At 45.0% G+C, this 19,829-nt stretch overlaps 1 protein-coding gene and 1 long non-coding RNA gene across 2 annotated transcripts in view; both read right to left on the bottom strand.

Annotated features, from left to right (window-relative positions):
* Positions 1-19,829, bottom strand: part of LOC122925102 (gastrula zinc finger protein XlCGF57.1-like) — a 139,304-nt gene that overhangs the window by 112,169 nt on the left and 7,306 nt on the right. The window lies entirely within an intron of this gene.
* On the bottom strand, positions 5-2,334 carry LOC122925165. Its single transcript, XR_006387547.1, has 3 exons — positions 2,207-2,334; positions 192-339; positions 5-61 (listed from the first exon to the last, which is right to left on the bottom strand). It is a non-coding gene; the product is annotated as an uncharacterized LOC122925165 (long non-coding RNA).

Raw genomic sequence — 19,829 nt, forward strand, 5'->3', positions numbered from 1 at the left:
TTCTTCCCCATCCTTCAGACAAAGGAACCTCACTAGAGGTCTTCTTCACTACAGTGTAACCCTGTTTATGGGGAGACAGAGTAATAAATATCACTACTGACATTTCCAGAGTCCGTCACATCTACAGCCACGTCTGTCTGTTATTACCATAGATAAGAATGATGTAATGTGACATCATCAGAATCTCTCACCTCTCCAGTAAGTTGGAAGAGTATCTCTAGGGTGAGATTTATTATCCCCTCAACCATCTTGTCTCTGTCCCTATCCATCCTTAATGAGTCTATCAGGAAAATTCTGTTACGTAGAAGATATTAACAGACAATTCTATATTTTAGGAACCTAAACAGAAAGAAGAAGAAACATGTAAAAAACACACAAAATGTAATGTAAAAATACACTTAATAAGGGGAAACATTTGAGGAGATATTACAGTGTAGATGTTGTAGCTTCTCTCTTCCGCGATCCTCCACAACGATACAGACAGGAGGGTTTCACCGCCTCCCAGGGACAGGAAATAACATGGAAGACAGCAATAAAAAGTTCATCCCCTGTACCTGATCCAACAGGAGACGGGGAAGACGTTCCTGCCACTGATCCAGAGCAGAGGAATTTTCCATCTTGCCCAGCCCGTCCTCTTCCACGGTTCCTTACTGGGGGGGCTGGTGCAGGGAATGAGGGTTACCGGTGGTAGCAGTATCCTCCCTCCTTGTTCTGGGAGTAAGTATTCCTGTGGGAAGGTAGTCCCATTGTGTGGCACCGATATTGGTAAGATCATTTGCATTGGGATCAGGCTATGTCCGTGGCTGCTACAGACTGAGGATTTCCTCTGTTCCACTTCTGGTTACAGAAAACTGTGTGACACTTCGTACCAGACAAGTCCTACTGAAGGCCGGATCAAGGCTCCACTCATGGAAGGTATGTAAGTTCGGAGGCTGCCTCAGTCTATCATTGTATGCACAGTTTGCAGCTTAGCAGATGCAAGACTTTAGGGCTAAAAAGCAGCATACACCCTCACTTAAAGGGGTTGTGCATCGCAGAGGTATTGATGGCCTGTCCTCAGACGGGGTCCGATTCCTGGCATCCCCACTGATTGAGGAGGTAGTGGCGCTCGCATGAGGGCTGCTTCCGTTTAAAACTACCTTCATGTTGCATTGCTTATAGAGGCAGCGCAGTGTAATTACAAGTGCTCTTCCTAGTCAAGCTGTAGTTACACGGCGAACAGGTAACTGAAGAGGAAGCAGCCCTCACACAAGTGCTGTTACCCCTTTACATAGCTGATTGCAGGGGAAAGGGCATATTGATATCCTATCCTGAGTAAAATAAAGATTGAATACAAAGCTACTCCGGTGTGCTGTCTCCAAACCACTTATATAAGCTACTATCCTGAGTATAGGTCATTAATATCTTTGAAGAAAGAAATGGGGGTTAGTTAGCACATCCCAATGCACCGATGCACGTCAGCATGGCCGACAGCGCAAAAGCGGAAACACAATGCACCAGCACTCTGCAAACACAAATAATACAGTAAATACAATTGTGCCATACTCACTATAGAAATGTACTAATGCTACGTTGTAAATGTGAGATTCTTGGCAAATACATTTTGTACAAAATTACTTGTGCCTGTCCACCAACGGCAAGGCGATCTCTTTAGGATGGGCACATACACTAAATACTAGCGTGCTTCCATTGAGTCCTATGGAGAGAGCGCTTGGTGGTGGCAAAAACCGGGAAAACCCATGGTCCTCCAGCCACCACCTTCCCCGCTCCGTTATCAGTATAGGTGCGTGTCCCAGAGGTGGGACCCGCTCCTATCAGACAATAGGGCCATATCCTAGCTATATGCCCTCATTGCCGGAGATGGGAAAACCCCTTTAAAGATGGTGTGAACAAGGTAACTGCCCAGGACTCCCTAGAGGACAGGAAACGGAGGTGCGGATGGGATGTAAACCTTTTTCCAGTCCCCAGATGGGGACTTAAAGGGATTGTGTCATCTCATACACTGGTGGTAGTTAGATCTATTCTGGAGAAAGGAGCGGGCCCCAGAGCTAGGGGTCCTAGCGATATGTCACAACCCCTTTAAGGGTCTTGTAGCACAACAACATTCTGTGTCAGTGAGGTCAGAGAACAGACATAAAAAGAAGCTGCGCCCCTCACAGGGTCACCATGGACCCGAATCCTTACATGCCTGTGACCGCACACTTACCTCCTGCTGTAGAGCTGCAGCTTGGTTGTTCTGTTGTTATAGGGCCTGTGATGATGTCATAGCCATGTGATTAGTCACCTGTGTGGGAGGAGTCAGGAATCACATGACCTGGAGCAGGGCTGGCCAACCTGCGGCTCTCCAGCTGTTGCAAAACTACAACTCCCAGCATGCCCAGACAGCCTAACACTATCAGCCTACAGCAGGGCATGGTGGGAATTGCGGTTTTACAACAGCGGGAGAGCCGCAGGTTGGCCAGCCCTGACCTGGAGTAATAGATGCCTAGGAGGCGAAAGGACCTTTGGTGATGTCATGACCATGTGACAATGTGTGGGCGGAGTCAGGCTCAAGGCAGTGCTGTCTGAGGAGATTCAGATTCTAGATAAGAAGCTCCTCCTCGTGAGGTAATACAGATGTGTGCGCCGCCTGAGCCTGAGACATACACATCTGTACTGCTCCACACACACGGCTCTGCGCCGTATACACTACACACACAGCTCTGCACCGTATACATTACACACACAGCTCTGCACCGTATACATTACACACACAGCTCTGCACCGTATACATTACACACACAGCTCTGCACCGTATACATTACACACACAGCTCTGCACTGTAGACATTACACACACGGCTCTGCACTGTATACATTACACACACAGCCCTGCACCATATACATTACACGCACAGCCCTGCACCGTATACATTACACGCACAGCTCTGCACCATATACATTACACACACAGCTCTGCACCGTATACATTACACACACAGCCCTGCACCATATACATTACACGCACAGCCCTGCACCGTATACATTACACACACAGCTCTGCACCATATACATTACACACACAGCTCTGCACCGTATACATTACACACAGCTCTGCACCGTATACATTACACACACAGCCCTGCACAGTACACATTACACACACAGCCCTGCACCGTATACATTACACACAGCTCTGCACCGTATACATTACACACAGCTCTGCACCGTATACATTACACACACAGCTCTGCACCGTATACATTACACACACAGCCCTGCACCATATACATTACACACACCTCTGCACCGTATACATTACACGCACAGCTCTGCACCGTATACATTACACACACCTCTCTGCACCGTATACATTACACACAGCTCTGCACCGTATACATTACACACACAGCCCTGCACAGTACACATTACACACACAGCCCTGCACCGTATACATTACACACAGCTCTGCACCGTATACATTACACACAGCTCTGCACCGTATACATTACACACACAGCTCTGCACCGTATACATTACACACACAGCTCTGCACCGTATACATTACACACACAGCCCTGCACCGTATACATTACACACACCTCTGCACCGTATACATTACACACACAGCCCTGCACCATATACATTACACACACAGCTCTGCACCGTATACATTACACACACAGCTCTGCACCGTATACATTACACACACAGCTCTGCACCGTATACATTACACACACAGCTCTGCACCGTATACATTACACACACAGCACTGCACCGTATACATTACACACACAGCTCTGCACAGTATACATTAGACACACAGCTCTGCACCGTATACATTACACACACAGCCCTGCACCGTATACATTCCACACACAGCTCTGCACCGTATACATTACACACACAGCCCTGCACGTATACATTACACACACAGCTCTGCACCGTATACATTACACGCACAGCTCTGCACCGTATACATTCCACACACAGCCCTGCACCGTATACATTCCACACACAGCTCTGCACCGTATACATTACACACACAGCTCTGCACAGTATACATTACACACAGCTCTGCACCGTATACATTACACACACAGCCCTGCACCGTATACATTACACACACAGCTCTGCACCTTATCCATTACACACACAGCCCTGCACTGTAGACATTACACACACGGCTCTGCACTGTATACATTACACACACAGCCCTGCACCATATACATTACACGCACAGCCCTGCACCGTATACATTACACACACAGCTCTGCACCGTATACATTACACGCACAGCCCTGCACCGTATACATTACACACACAGCTCTGCACCGTATACATTACACACACAGCTCTGCACCTTATCCATTACACACACAGCCCTGCACTGTATACATTACACACACAGCCCTGCACCATATACATTACACGCACAGCCCTGCACCGTATACATTACACACACAGCTCTGCACCGTATACATTACACACACAGCTCTGCACCGTATACATTACACACACAGCCCTGACCGTATACATTACACACACAGCTCTGCACCGTATACATTACACACACAGCTCTGCACCGTATACATTACACACACAGCCCTGACCGTATACATTACACACACACAGCTCTGCACCGTATACATTACACACACAGCCCTGCACCGTATACATTACACACACAGCCCTGCACCGTATACATTACACACACAGCACTGCACCGTATACATTACACACACAGCCCTGCACCGTATACATTACACACACAGCACTGCACCGTATACATTACACACAGCTCGGCACCGTATACATTACACACAGCTCTGCACCGTATACATTACACACACACAGCTCTGCACCGTATACATTACACACACAGCTCTGCACCGTATACATTACACACACAGCTCTGCACCGTATACATTACACACACGGCTCTGCACCGTATACATTACACACACAGCTCTGCACCGTATACATTACACACACAGCCCTGCACCGTATACATTACACACACAGCTCTGCACAGTATACATTACACACACAGCTCTGCACCGTATACATTACACACACAGCCCTGCACCGTATACATTACACACAGCCCTGCACCGTATACATTACACACACAGCCCTGCACCGTATACATTACACACACAGCTCTGCACAGTATACATTACACACACAGCTCTGCACCGTATACATTACACACACAGCTCTGCACCGTATACATTACACACACACAGCCCTGCACCGTATACATTACACACACAGCTCTGCACCGTATACATTACACACACAGCTCTGCACCGTATACATTACACGCACATCTCTGCACCGTATACATTACACACACACAGCTCTGCACCGTATACATTACACACACAGCTCTACACCGTATACATTACATGTTAATGTTATCACCATGCTTTACTCAACGTTCGAGGGTGGGGTCCCTAGTAAGTGCCAACAGCCCCTTGAAGCTAATGATCTGCACATTTTCATCTCTGACAGATACAGAACTACCTGCAGCTCAGCCTGAACCAACGTGCTAGTCATGAACTGAATGCAGGGTCATCAGTCCAAGCACCTAGGACAAGAAACGTGGTGGAAGAGAAGATCGGAAGGGTTTGTGGCAGTTCTAATAATACTCTTCTAATCCACCAACGTGGGAAATCAGTCAAGGCTGTTAGTACAAAGTGCGGCTAAGGCCCAGCGAGGTACACTAACTAACTAACAAATCCCAATGACGTCCATCAAGATAAAGGAGAAATCCACCTGGATCCATATCTCACAGCAAAGACCTGAGTGAGAAAATAGTGAGGAGCCAGGCAGCCGAGAGGAACTAGTCAGCAGTAGGGATGAGCGGACCGGTGGATGTTCGGGTTCCACCGGTTCAGACGAACTTTGTTTCAAAGTTTGTTTCGGGCTCCGAACTTGACCCCAAACCCCATTGAAGTCAATGGGGACCCAAACTTTGGGGCTGAAAAATGGCTGTAAAGAAGTCATAGAAAGGGCTAGAGGGCTGCAAAAGGATCCAAAATGGGGGTAAAAGCAGGACAACTGCCCTGCAAACAAATGTGGATAGGGAAATAACTTAAAATAACTTAAAATACATAAAAATAAAAAAAAACTATCTTGAACTAGGAGGCGGAGGTCCAAGTGGAGTAGGAAGTTGAGGAAGCTGTGGAGGAGGAAGCCAACACTGTTTTTATGGGGTGGGGTTCTTTAAAAAAAAAATATATTTTTAATTGTCTTGATTCTATGTCTGATCTTTATCCATTTTTTGGGGGTGCGGCCGGTATACTTTTCCACTCTGCCAATATAACAAATAATAATTTTGAACAAGGAGATGGAGGTCCAAGTAGAAGAAGAGGAGGCGGACAAGGCGGTGTAGGTGGAGGAGGACGACACTGTTTCTGTTTTTTTAATTTTTTTATGTGTCTGTCAATTCTGTGTGTGACCTTTAGACATTTTTTGGGGTGCGTTGCTAGGTTAAAATATTTGGGGCCCGAGCCCCAGATGTTTTGTCCCAGGCCTGCCAGCTAGATACAACTGTATTGTCCTCCTCAGGACAGCAATACAATTGAATCTAATGCACAGGAAAAGCTGAAGGACCTGTGGTGACATCACAGGTCATGTGACCAATAAAACAGGCAGTGGTTGAGAAGGACCTGCGATTATGTCACTATCATGTGACCAGTGCAAGAGAGGACAGCAGTGAAGAGAAAAAGTTTTGAGAATTACATAAATATTGAAAATTGGAAAAGTTGCTGCTTAAGTTTTTACAATAGCAATTTGCATATACTCCAGAATGTTATGAAGAGTGATCTGATGAATTGCATAGTCCTTCTTTGCTATGAAAATTAACTTAATCCCCCCAAAACCTTTCCACTGCATTTCATTGCTGTCATTAAAGGACCTGCTGAGATCATTTCAGTAATCGAGTGCCACCAGTGCAGAGCTTGCTCAGGAATGGCAGCAGGCAGGTGTGAGCGCATCTGCACGCACAGTGAGGCGAAGACTTTTGGAAGATGGCCTGGTGTCAAGAAGGGCAGCAAAGAAGCCACTTCTCTCCAAAAAAAACATCAGGGACAGATTGATCTTCTGCAGAAAATATGGTGAATGGACTGCTGAGGACTGGGGCAAAGTCATATTCTCCAATGAAACCTCTTTCCGATTGTTTGGGGCATCAGGAAAAAGGCTTGTCCGGAGAAGAAAAGGTGAGCGCTACCATCAGTCCTGTGTCATGCCAACAGTAAAGCACCCTGAGACCATTCATGTGTGGGGTTGCTTCTCATCCAAGGGAGTGGGCTCACTCACAATTTTGCCCCAAAACACATGAATAAAGAATGGTACCAAAACACCCTCCAACAGCAACTTCTTCCAACAATCCAACAACAGTTTGGTGAAGAACAATGCATTTTCCAGCACGATGGAGCACCGTGCCATAAGGCAAAGGTGATAACTAAGTGGCTCGGGGACCAAAACATTGACATTTTGGGTCCATGGCCTGGAAACTCCCCAGATCTTAATCCCATTGAGAACTTGTAGTCAATCCTCAAGAGGCGGGTGGACAAACAGAAACCCACTAATTCTGACAAACTCCAAGAAGTGATTATGAAAGAATGGGTTGCTATCAGTCAGGAATTGGCCCAGAAGTTGATTGAGAGCATGCCCAGTCGAATTGCAGAGGTCCTGAAAAAGAAGGGCCAACACTGCAAATACTGACTCTTTGCATAAATGTCAAGTAATTGTCGATAAAAGCCTTTGAAACGTATGAAGTGGATGTAATTGTATTTCACTACATCACAGAAACAACTGAAACAAAGATCTAAAAGCAGTTTAGCAGCAAACTTTGTGAAAACGAATATTTGTGTCATTCTCAAAACTTTTGCCCACGACTGTACATTGGGTGTGCCCTCAAAATAACTCTACACACAGCCATTAATGTCTGAACCGCTGGCAACAAAAGTGGGTACAGCCCTAAGTGAAAATGGCCAAATTATGCCCAAAGTGCCAATATTTTGTGTGGCCACCATTATTTCCCAGCACTGCCTTAAAGGGAACCTGTCACCAGTTTTATGGTGTCCTAACTAAGGGGAACATAAATAAGTGACTGGTTCTCTTAGCAAAATGCAGGGTCACTTTCTTTAACTGACCCAGTCAATCTGCCAACATCTTGTATTGAAAAGCTCCAGCTGATAATGATGAGTCATGAATATTCATGAGCTCCTGACTCTTCCTGCTGCTGATTGACAGTTATTTTCCATATGAATCAGCAGCAGGTGGGCAGGGGAGTGGCTATAGATCTGAATTAAATATACGCTGGACTCAATGACATCATGCTGGACTCAAATCAGTTCATTAGCATGCAGCATGTGGCATCTTTGTATGTATATTATGAGGTAACCATCTGTCACACCAGTAAGTGAATACATCCAAGGTACTTTTTAGTAGTTAATGGTTGTATATAATTAGTTAGATTATAATCAAATATCCACATGACAGGTTCCTTTTAACTCTCTTGGGCACTAGAGCTTTACAGGTCTCCACTGGAATCCTCTTCCACTCCTCCATGATGACATCACGGAACTGGTGGATGTTAGAGAGCTTGTGCTCCTCCACCTTCTGTTTGAGGATGCCCCACAGATGCTCAATAGGGGTTAGGTATGGAGACATGCTTGGCCAGTCCAGCACCTTTACCATCAGTTTCTTTAGCAATGCCGTGGTCGTCTTGGAGGTGTTTGGGGTCTTTATCATCTTGGAATACGGCCCTGTGGCCCAGTTTCTGAAGGGAGGAGACCATGCTCTGCTTCAGTATGTCATAGGACATGTTGGCATTCATGGTTCTCTCAATGAACTGTATCTCTCCACAGCCGGCACTCAAAGCCCCAAACCATCACACTCCCACCACCATGCTTGACTGTAGGCATACACGCTTGTCTTTGTACTCCTCACACAGGCTTGGCACCATCTGAACCAATCAAGTTTATCTTGGTCTCATCAGACCACAGGACATGGCTCCAGTAATCCATGTCCTTAGTCTACCTGTCTTCAGCAAACTGTTTGCGGGCTTTATTGTGCATCATCTTTAGAAGAGGCTTCCTTCTGGGATGACATCCATGCAGACCTATTTGATGCAGTGTGCGGTGTATGGTCTGAGCACTGAGAGGTTGACCCCCCCAGCCCTTTAACCTCTGCAGCAATGCTGGCAGCACTCATACATCTATTTTGTAAAGACAACCTCTGGATATGACGCTGAGAACGTGCACTCAACTACTTTGGGTGACCCTGGCGAGGCCTGTTCTGAGTGGAACCTGTCTTGTTAAACTGCTGTATGGTCCACCGTGCTCCAGCTCAGTTTCAGGGTGTGGGCAATCTTCTTATAGCCTCGGCCATCTTTATGTAGAGCAAAAATTATTTGCCATGAGGTGCAATGTTGAACTTCTAGTGACCAGTGTGAGAGCAATAACACCAAATTTAACACATCTGCACTCCATTGACACCTGAGATTTTGTAACACCAATGAGTCACATGACACCGGGGAGGGAAAATGGCTAATTGGGCACAATTTGGCAATTTTCACTAAGGGGTGTACTCACTTTTGTTCCCAGCGGTGTAGACCTTAAAGGGGTATTCCCATCACAGACAATGGGGGCATATCGCTAGGATATGCCCCAATTGTCTGATAGGTGCAGGTCCCAGAGGACGGAGCGGGGAGAGCTGTGGCTTGAGGACCCCAGATTTCCCAGGGTCCATCCATCACCAAGCACTGATCCCTGCTGCTCCAATAGAAGTGAATGGGAGCGCACCGTGCATGCGCAGTCCCTGCTCCCATTCATTTCTATAGGGCAGACGGAAATAGCCGAGCCAGCACTCGGCTATTTTCGGCGTCCCCACAGAAATGAATGGACGGCAGTTGTGCATGCGCAGTGCGCCCTTTGTTCATTTCCCCGCTCTGTACTCATTGTAGATGCGGGTCCGAGAGGAAGGACCTGCACCTATCAGACAATGGGGCATATCCTAGCGATATGCCCCCATTGTATGTGATGGGAATAACCCTTTAATGGCTGTGTGTTGAGTTATTTTGAAGGCACACCAAATTTACACTGTTATACAAGCTGTACACGGACTACTTTACATTGTATCAAAGTGTCATATCTTCAGTGTTGTCCCATGAAAAAATATAATAAAAATACTTACAAAAATGTGAGGGGTGTACTCACTTTTGTGATATACTGTAATAATTTTGAGCCAGGAGGTGGAGGTCCGAGTGGAGGAGGAGGCGGATGTGTAGGTGAAGAGGCGGAGGAGGTAGCCAACAATTATTATAATTTTTTTGGGGGGGGTTTGTGGAAGCCCTAAAACATTGGGAGATGGTATAGAGAACGCACAAATTGTGCTGCAGTATAACAATAGCTGCGTGGGGCCGGTTCTCTACTCTGCCAATATAAGACATAATAGTCTTGAGCCAGGAGGTGGAGGCGGACGTGGTGGTGCAGGCAGAAGAGGCGGTGTAGGTAGCCAACAAGTTGTTATTTTTTTTAGTTTTTACATTATTTAATTTTTGTTTTGTTTGTGGAGGCCCCAAAAATAGCAAAGGGAATGCACAAAGTACGCTGGAGTATAACAATGGCCTGGCCCAATATAAGACATAATAATCTTGAGCCAAGAGGTGGAGGAGGAGGTGGACATGGCGGTGTAGGCAGAAGAGGTGGACGCAACACCCAGATAGCAGAGAATATAACCATTATTCCCACTCGGGCCATTCTGGTCCAGGATCAACTACATCCTGACATCTAATGCTATCACACCTCACATGCTTGTTTCAGAGATGATCTATGGTCATTTCAGATTATTCACCGGTAACAGTTTCCCTGGCGGACAGACAGCTGAGGGGGTAGGGATTACATCTGGCGCTTCACTTCCTTCTTGTTGAGGGATGAGTCTTTTGTGTAGCTCATGCAGGGCTGGATATGAATATAATTACCATAATTCTGCACATATTGACAACCCTGCCCTTTATTGGGAGACGGGTAAAGCAGTTCTCCGCAGACGACTCATAGCTCACACAACCCAATTATGCAAACACACCCACACACATATTGCAGAACTCTGAGGGACGTCTATTGTAGACAACTACACTCCAATGGCACAATACTCACTTACCCTGCACAAACAGTGGAGTTCTTTCGTACATACTACGCAACCCTATACAGCGACACAGGGACCTTTTATACCGAGGAAGGCATTAGATACCTCCACACCACCAAGCTTCCCATAATCTTGCCATCTTGAATAGGGACATAACCCCTGAGGAGGTAGCGGAAACCATCGGGTCACTCAAAAACGGGAAGGTCCCTGGGCCTGACGGGTTTACACCTGACTTCTACAAGTCAAAGAAGGCCACGCTAGCACAACCACTCACGGCATACTTTTGCTCGCTCTCTTGGATTCCAGATTATCCACTGCGTCGAATCTACAGTGCCTTGCAAAAGTATTCACCCCCTTGACTTTTTTTCGTATTTTGTTACATCATAGCCTTAAGTTCAATGTTTTTTTAATCTGAATTTTATGTGATGGATCAGAACACAATCGTCTAAGTTGGTGAAGTGAAATAAGAAAAATATATAAATAAATCTATTGTTTAGAAATAGAAAGCAGAAAATTGGCATGTGCGTATGTATTCACCCCCTTTGTTAGGAAGACCATAAAAAGCTCTGGTGCAACCAATTACCTTCAGAAGTCACATAATTTGTGAAATGATGTCCACCTGTGTGCAATCTAAGTGTCACATCATCTGTCATTACATATACACACCTTTTTTTAAAGGCCCCATAGGCTGCAACACATAAGCAAGAGGCATCCCTAACCAAACACTGCCATGAAGACCAAGGAATCTCCAAACAAGTAAGGGACAATGTTGTTGAGAAGTACAAGTCAGGGTTAGGTTATAAAAAAAATTATCCAAATCTTTGATGATGCCCAGGAGCACCAATAAATCTATCATAACCAAATAGAAAGAACATGGCACAACAGCAAACCTGCCAAGAGACGACCGCCCACCAAACTTCATGGACTGGGCAAGGAGGGCATTAATCAGAGAGGCAGCACAAAGATCTAAGGTAACCCTAGAGGAGCTGCAGAGTTCCACAGCAGAGACTGGAGTATCTCTACATAGGACGACAATAAGCCGTACGCTCCATAGAGTTGGGCTTTATGGCAGAGGGGCCAGAAGAAAGCCATTACTTTCAGCTAAAAACAAAAAGGCCTGTTGTGAGTTTGCGAAAAGGCATGTGGAAGACTCCCAAAATGTATGGAGGAAGGTGCTCTGGTCTGATGAGACTAAAATGGAACTTTTCAGCCATCAAAGAAAACGCTATGTCTGGCGCAAACCCAACACATCACATCACCCAAAGAACACCATCCCCACAGTGAAACATGGTGGTGGCAGCATCATGCTGGGGGGACTGGGAAACTGGTCAGAGTTGAGGGAAAGATGTATGGTGCTAAATACAGAGATATTCTTGAGCAAAACCTGTACCACTCTGTGTGTGATCTGAGGCTAGGACGGAGGTCCACCTTCCAAATTACATTGGCCTTCTCTTCCATGGTCTTTATAAGTACTCTGGGAATTAAAGAGATAGGAAGGAAGGCATATAACAGGCCTCGGAGCCATGGACTTCCAATTGCACCACCATTTCAACGACTGCTTTACTCTGGACGGGACTTTCACCTTTTTGTTTAAAGATGTTTGTCTCCTGTCCCAAGATCCCAATAGGAACGCCTGCAATGCTCTTGTATGAGCTTGGGCCCATTTGACTGCTGGAATCGAGGCAGTCATAAGACCCAGGATCATCATGATATCTCTGAAAGATGCTCTGTCCACCTGACAGAACCTCTTTATATTTTTCATCAGGGAAATCTGTTTTTCTACTAAAAGGAAGGATGACATGAGACAGGAGTTCAGGAGAACTCCCCAAAACACTCTTTCTTTGGCTGGAAGAAGGTTCGATTTCTGCACGTTGATTATCCATCCCAAATCTGATAAAGTGTCCACTACTTCCTGTAGTTGCAGATTGAGGCTTTCCTCTGTTGAAGCTGCTATCAAGAGGTCGTCCAGGTAATGAATAAACAGTATTTTTGATTGGTAAAGATGACTTGAGATTTCCGCCATCACCTTTGTGAAGACTCTCGGTGCTGAGCTCAGGCCAAAGGGTAGAACTTGAAACTGAAAATGTTGAAGAGTGTTCTGCAACCAAACTGCCATCCTTAGATATTTCTGGTACTGTTTGTGTATTGAAACATGATAGTATGCATCGGTTAGATCTATTGTCGCCATAAAGCAGTGCTTTGTTAAAAGATGGATCGTGGACTTTACTATTTTCATCTTGAATCTTTTGTATACTTTATATTTGTTGAGTGTCTTGAGATTGATAATTGCCCTGAATGTTCCATTCAGTTTTTTCACCAGAAATATTGAGGAATAAAAACCGTTCATTCTTTTGTGTATCGGACCTGGAACTATAGCTCCTTTTTGGAGGAGTAGAGAGATCTGAAGTTCCATTTCCTTCTGGTTTTCTCCTTTTAGTCTTCTGTTTTCCAGATATCTGTTGGGGAGAATTTTTATAAACTCTAGCTGGAGACCTGAGTGTATTACTGACAATACCCAAGGAGAGGCATGAATCTTCTCCCAGGCTCTGAAAAAATGTTTTAGTCTTCCCTCCAACTGGACTTCTGGCGTCATTGGGAGGAAGGACAAGTAGACTTGTCTTGGTTGAAGAGGAAGACTTCTCCTCTTCCTTTAGAGGGCTGCCAGGAAGAACCCGAGTCTTTCTTCTTCTGGTCAAATCTAGAACTCTAGGACCGAAATGTCCATCTCTGGTGGAAAAACGTTGTAGGAAAGCCTTTTTTTTCTGTATGACTCCTATTCTAATATATCATCCAACGCTGTTCCAAATAATCTATCATCTTCACAAGGAATAGAACAAAGTCTATTCTTTGAAGCTGAATCTCCTGACCATGTTCTGAGCCAAACAGCCCTTCTGGAGGCATTAGATAACGGCGCTGATCTGGACGCTAGCTTTTCTACATCCGCAGAGGCATCCGCTAGAAAAATTTACTCCTGTTTGAGAACCAGAATAGAGGCTAGAATATGTTCTCTGGGTGTGCCTGACTCAATGTGTTCTTCCAGCTGAGAAAGCCATAGTGAAAGGGTTCTTGCCGTATATGTAGCTAAAATACCCAGACATAGAATAGCAGTAGAAGACTCCCAGGTTCTTTCAGAAGACCTAAATCTTCAAATGCTACAGATGATTTTTTTTTACAATCCTCGCCAACGGGGCATCGACTCTAGGTGTTTTATCCCAGGAACAGGAGTCTTCTTCCGTAAAAGGGTATTTCCTTTTAAATACGCTGGATGTAGCTTGTCTTTTTTCTGGGTTTTTCCATTCATTTAGGATAAGCTTTGTAATATTATTGTGAACAAGGAAGACTCTTTGTTCTGTCTGCCAGACCCGGAAACATTTGATCTTGCACAGACAGGGGTTCTTTTGACTTGTTATAGTAGCCCTAACATTTTTTAAGAGAGATTCTGTCTCCTCAATGGAACATAACGGCTGACCTGATGTATCCCCTGACATACTAGAGTCAGATTCTGAGGATAGTTCTCCTTCATCACAATCTGAATCCTTTTCCTCCAGTGGAGAAGATAAAGCATTAGATGTGGATGGCTTTGGGAAAACTAGAGCCAGTTGTGCTTCAAAAGCAGCCCTAACCTCTAATTTTATTAATTACCTAATATTTACCACCAGGGAGGGAGACTCTTCAGACACTACTTTGCGAGTACATTTTGCACATAATGCCCTTTTTACAAGAAGCAGAAAGAGTCCTTTTGCATAGGGGGCATCTCCTCTTTTGTGATGACTCCCTGCTGGCTTTAAACTCTCCATACCCTAGAAAAGATTGAGAAGAGGAGCCATATATCAATCAGAGGAATAAATCCTATCCAGAGAGCCGTCACCAAGGGAAAGGACCCCCACCCAGAAAAGGGGTGATAAAATATGATAAAACACCTCAGGGATGAGGCTTACTGGGCTGGAAGGCTTTGAGGGATCAGTGAACTTGCAGGAAGACTCCCTTTCCGACTGCAGGGACATGTCAACTGCCGGCACACTACAGCTGCCATGCAAAATCTCCCTGCTGCCTTTTAAAATGTGCCACTTCCTCTGAGTATGACATCAGACGCACATCCAGTGTCTGACGTGACCACTGCCAGCTGACGCCTATAGGCGCATTCACAGAACATTCTTCGGCCTAATGAACACCCCTGTATCCACTTCCCCATGCTTCTACCTCACCTGTTTAGAAGCTTAAGAGCCCAGGATTGCTGGCATCCACTGGGCTTACACAGAGAGGTGGGGAGAGCCTGACAAAGCTCCCCGATCCTCCTCCTGCAGAAGTCCTGCAATCCTCAGCACTGATCCACCTACATCCCAAGGGACAGGAAACAACTGGAGCAGGTAAGAGGGAAGAGGCTTTGAAGTGCTGGTCTCCTAATTGTTTCCTGTCCCTGGGGAGGCGGGATACCCTCCGGGTGGTGCCATTGTGGAGGTGTGGGGAAAGTACATTTCTTCTGGGAGGACATTCCCTCTGAGGACGTGGTGGAATGCCCCTCTCCAGCTGGCCTCAATTCCACTATTGTTCCATTCCACGGCTCCCTTAGAAGACGCTGTGTCACGGATGAGGTAAAGGAGTAAACACCACACCGACAACCAGGGAGGAAGGGAAAAGCCACTAGGCCTCAACGCTAGGGAAGGAAAAGGGTCACCACCTACTCGTAGCCCTGACTCCTAACCGTATGGGCACCCCTAGAAGGTAGAAATGCCCATACACAGGAACCTGGAGACCCTGAGGAGCCCTAAAGATATTGGCAGGGCTGCGACAACCCGTTCCTTCCAAGATGAAGGAACAAGAGTCTCCCTAAGGCCTAGTAACCACAACCAAGGGGAAAAGACAAAATACAAACAAGCGAGACACTTAGCTTCTGTTGTAAAAGGATGAGCAGGAACTCAGGGAGAACCACACTCCAGCTCTTTCCAAAACCAAATGAAGCAATCTACCGCATAGTCAGAAGGGTGGGGTCAGACTATAAAGGGTAGAAGTGATGACCACTGAGCAACAGCCGAGACAAGGGAAGTGGCCATTAACGCTATCAACACAGAATCAAGAGAAATCAAGGAGGCTGTTTGATTCCTCCACGCTCAGCCAGTCTCCTTGATCTCCTGACATCAGTCACCTGAGGGACCATGACACGCTGGCAGAGAAAGGGCAAACTTACCAGCCCTAATATACATCACTACTTGTAGCAAAACAAGCCTTTCCTCTAGCATGTCATCTACAATAGAGGTACAAGCGCAGCTGAAAAACTTCATGTATATAGAGAAACTAGAGGCTAAGGGCAAAACTAAGACTAAAAGCTTCTTCCAATGCTGGAGGAAGTTTATTATAACAGCATTGTCTCAGGAGGAAATAAATACATTAATGTATCCATTTACAAACTCAATCTGGTACCACACAGAGGTCTTGAAAGGAATATTGGGACCCTTGAAACGAATCACAGGGGACGGAGGGAGCGGGAGGCGCTAAAGGGGGAAAAAGCTAACCATACTATATAATCAATACGGTATCTCAATTCATGGACTTCTATGATCTCAGATGTAGCTGCCTGTCTGTTATGTTAATGTATGGAGTTTATTTTCACCCTTGCATGTATGGTGTGCATGACACACTTGAAAATTTGTTACATTTATGAGAAATAAAAATAAATTGCTTTTCTAAAGAAACATTTCCAAAATTCTTAACATGAAAATGGCTTTTCCCCTGTGTGAGTTTGTTGATGTTTAACAAGTTGTGGTTTCCAAGTAAAACATTTCCCACATTCTGGACATGAAAATGGCTTATCTCCCGTGTGAATTCTTCGATGTGCAACAAGTGTCGTTTTCTGTGCAAAACATTTCCCACATTCCGGACATGAAAATGGCTTCTCTCCTGTGTGAATTCTTTTATGTGCAACAAGTGCTGTTTTGTGTGTAAAACATTTCCCACATTCTGGACATGAAAATGGCGTCTCCCCCGTGTGAATTCTCTGATGTTTAACAAGTTGTGATTTCCAAGTAAAACTTTTCCCACATTCTTGGCATGAAAATGGTGTCTCCCCTGTGTGAATTCGTTGATGGTCAACAAGTTGTGATTTCCAAGCAAAACATTTCCCACATTCTGAACATGAAATGGTCTTCTTCCCTGTGTATGTTCTTTGATGTTTAACATCCCTTCTGTGACTTTTATTCTGCTTTACAGTCTGTGATGAATCAGGAGATAGAAGATGTGTAAATGGATCAAACGAGCAAACTTGACTGTGCAGAGCTGAGGGTATATCCGAGATAATGGCATGCTCTTCATTTGCGTCTTGTACGAGAGCATGACCAATTGCTTTAAGAGATGAAGAGATCAGATGTTCCTCTGAGCTCCTGGTACAGTCCCCTGCTGAGAATAAACAAAACTTTAAATACTATAACCTTGAAAATTAAATAAATTGTTTCATTGTGCTAAACATATAAAAAGGGATGAAACAACAAGTACAATAAGCATGAACAAGATAAGTTACACACTGGTACAAGGAAAGAGAGAACCCTGGATGTTTTCGAAAATTTTTATATTAAGAATTTCATACAAATTGCAAGGTTCTGTGTGTAGAAAAATGCTGGCTGAACCTGCCTACCCTTTAATGAAGGGGTACACAACCTGTCATCCGAGGGCCACATGTGGCCCTTAATATCATTCTGTGTGATCCCCAACCATCTGGTAACAGACATGTATGTCTATGTCTAGTGGCTCTTCACGTGCATTTTGATGTATTCTCCCATTAGATGGGAATCCTGGAGGTGTAACCAGACATTCATAGTATATACTGTATGTACAATACGCCATACATACAGTATTTCAGTTGGTAATACACCTTTAACTTATTTTTAGCCCCTGAATTCAGTCCGACAGTGTTGCGCCCAACCAGAAAAAGTTGTACCCCCCTGCTTTAATGTGTAGAAGGAACCGGCAGTTAGATTTTGTCACTTTCAAATATTTGTTCTTGGGGAGATAAGCTGCCTTCAGAGATGTTTCCCCATTTAGAAAATATACAGTTTGGCCGAGCCACGTGGACATATGTATGGGAAGGATACTAGAAGCTGTCAGCCAAATGAACTTTCTGAAGTATATCGTCAGCTTAGAGGGAATGCGTGATCGGAAAAGACCTATTGTTTAAATTACATTCTTAGGTTTAACATATTTTTTGTAGAATTTTTGGTCAGATTTAGTTTTTTTAAATAATTTTTCCATAAAATTATACATTTTATCCTATTGTCACGATCCCTACTCAATAGGTCACGTCACTGGGGTGAATTATTCTAGTGAGCTCATCAAGTTACGACAGAAATTCCCACCCACCTATTCTAGATGACGGAATTATGCTAACTTACTCCCCTAGATTCTAACACCCCAATATTTTCTATCACAATAGCTGCCACCACCTATACTATAAGGCAATAGGGGCCTATACTCAGATATTCTCTCAACCCAAATTTAACACAGTAACACAGGTTATCTATATGGGACCTAAAATCCTCTGAAACACTACTGGTAACGTTATTCCCTCCAAAAGAGCAAGTTCTATAAGACCACAAGGAAGGGACTTCGGTCCGGCCTTCTAGGACATCTGATATTATTCAGGTTTCTGCCCCACTGTCCCAGAAGACTGACTGAGGTGGCAATATGAATCACGGTGATTCCTCGCTGTATGACAGGGACTGCGGGTACAGGTATGATCCCATAATCTGAGTCGCTTTGTCCCGGTCATACAGACACCAAATATGATTGAGTTATGAATTCCAGAAGGCCAGATCCTGAATACCGAGAAATGCCTCCTGTCCAGTATGGCACGCATAGACTCTGCCCGAAGCCCATGTCAGGCTGAACGCAATTATTAGGGTTCTGAGGCTGTGGGTGCCATGAGGTCGGAGTTATTGCTTCTGATATTATTTCATTCATCTACTGAATGGGTTAGACCACCCACTGGTCTAGCAGCCAACATGTCTGGGGTGGCTGTGCATTTTAAGTATCCCCCTCCCAGGTCTTCATTAGGATGTCCAAATGGTTTTCCATTAGCAGGTCTGTGCTAAATGGGGGCTTCCTCTGATAATGTGGAGTTTCTCACCTAGTCTTCAGACGGGCTGGCATTGAGAGGCACCATTTGCATTTGCTTAATAGATCAATTAGCCACTGCTATATAATCAGCTATTGATAATGTAAGTCTAGGAGAATATGAGATCTGTCTATTTACCTCCGATTTAGTTACACCGTTACCTCTTAATTGCTGCCGCTGCCACCACCCTCCTCCTCTGATCTTAGCTCCTCCTCAGGACCCTGATCCGAACTCGATGTCATGTCCAACACACAATCATCATCTTCAACCTCCACGTCCCTTTTATCAGACTGTGATATGTTATTGTGGGCTTTTTGGCTCCCCTCCAGATTCCCTTCTCTGTATTTTTCCCAAGAGCCACTGTCGGTACCATTGCCCTTACTTCCACCTCCGTGGCTACAAATGCTACTACTATCACTACAGCTATGCATGGAATGCCTTATCTCCTCATGGCAGTCCAAACACTGACTGTTCTCACACAAGTCATCAACAAGGAGACTATCATGGGGTTTTGTTGCGTCTTTGTGGAAAAAAAGATGGCATCCCACTAGGTGTGGCCAGTGCAGACAGAGAGGATGCAACTGAACGGC

The sequence above is a fragment of the Bufo gargarizans genome, chromosome 1, assembly GCF_014858855.1.
Source record: "Bufo gargarizans isolate SCDJY-AF-19 chromosome 1, ASM1485885v1, whole genome shotgun sequence".
NCBI lineage: Eukaryota > Metazoa > Chordata > Amphibia > Anura > Bufonidae > Bufo > Bufo gargarizans.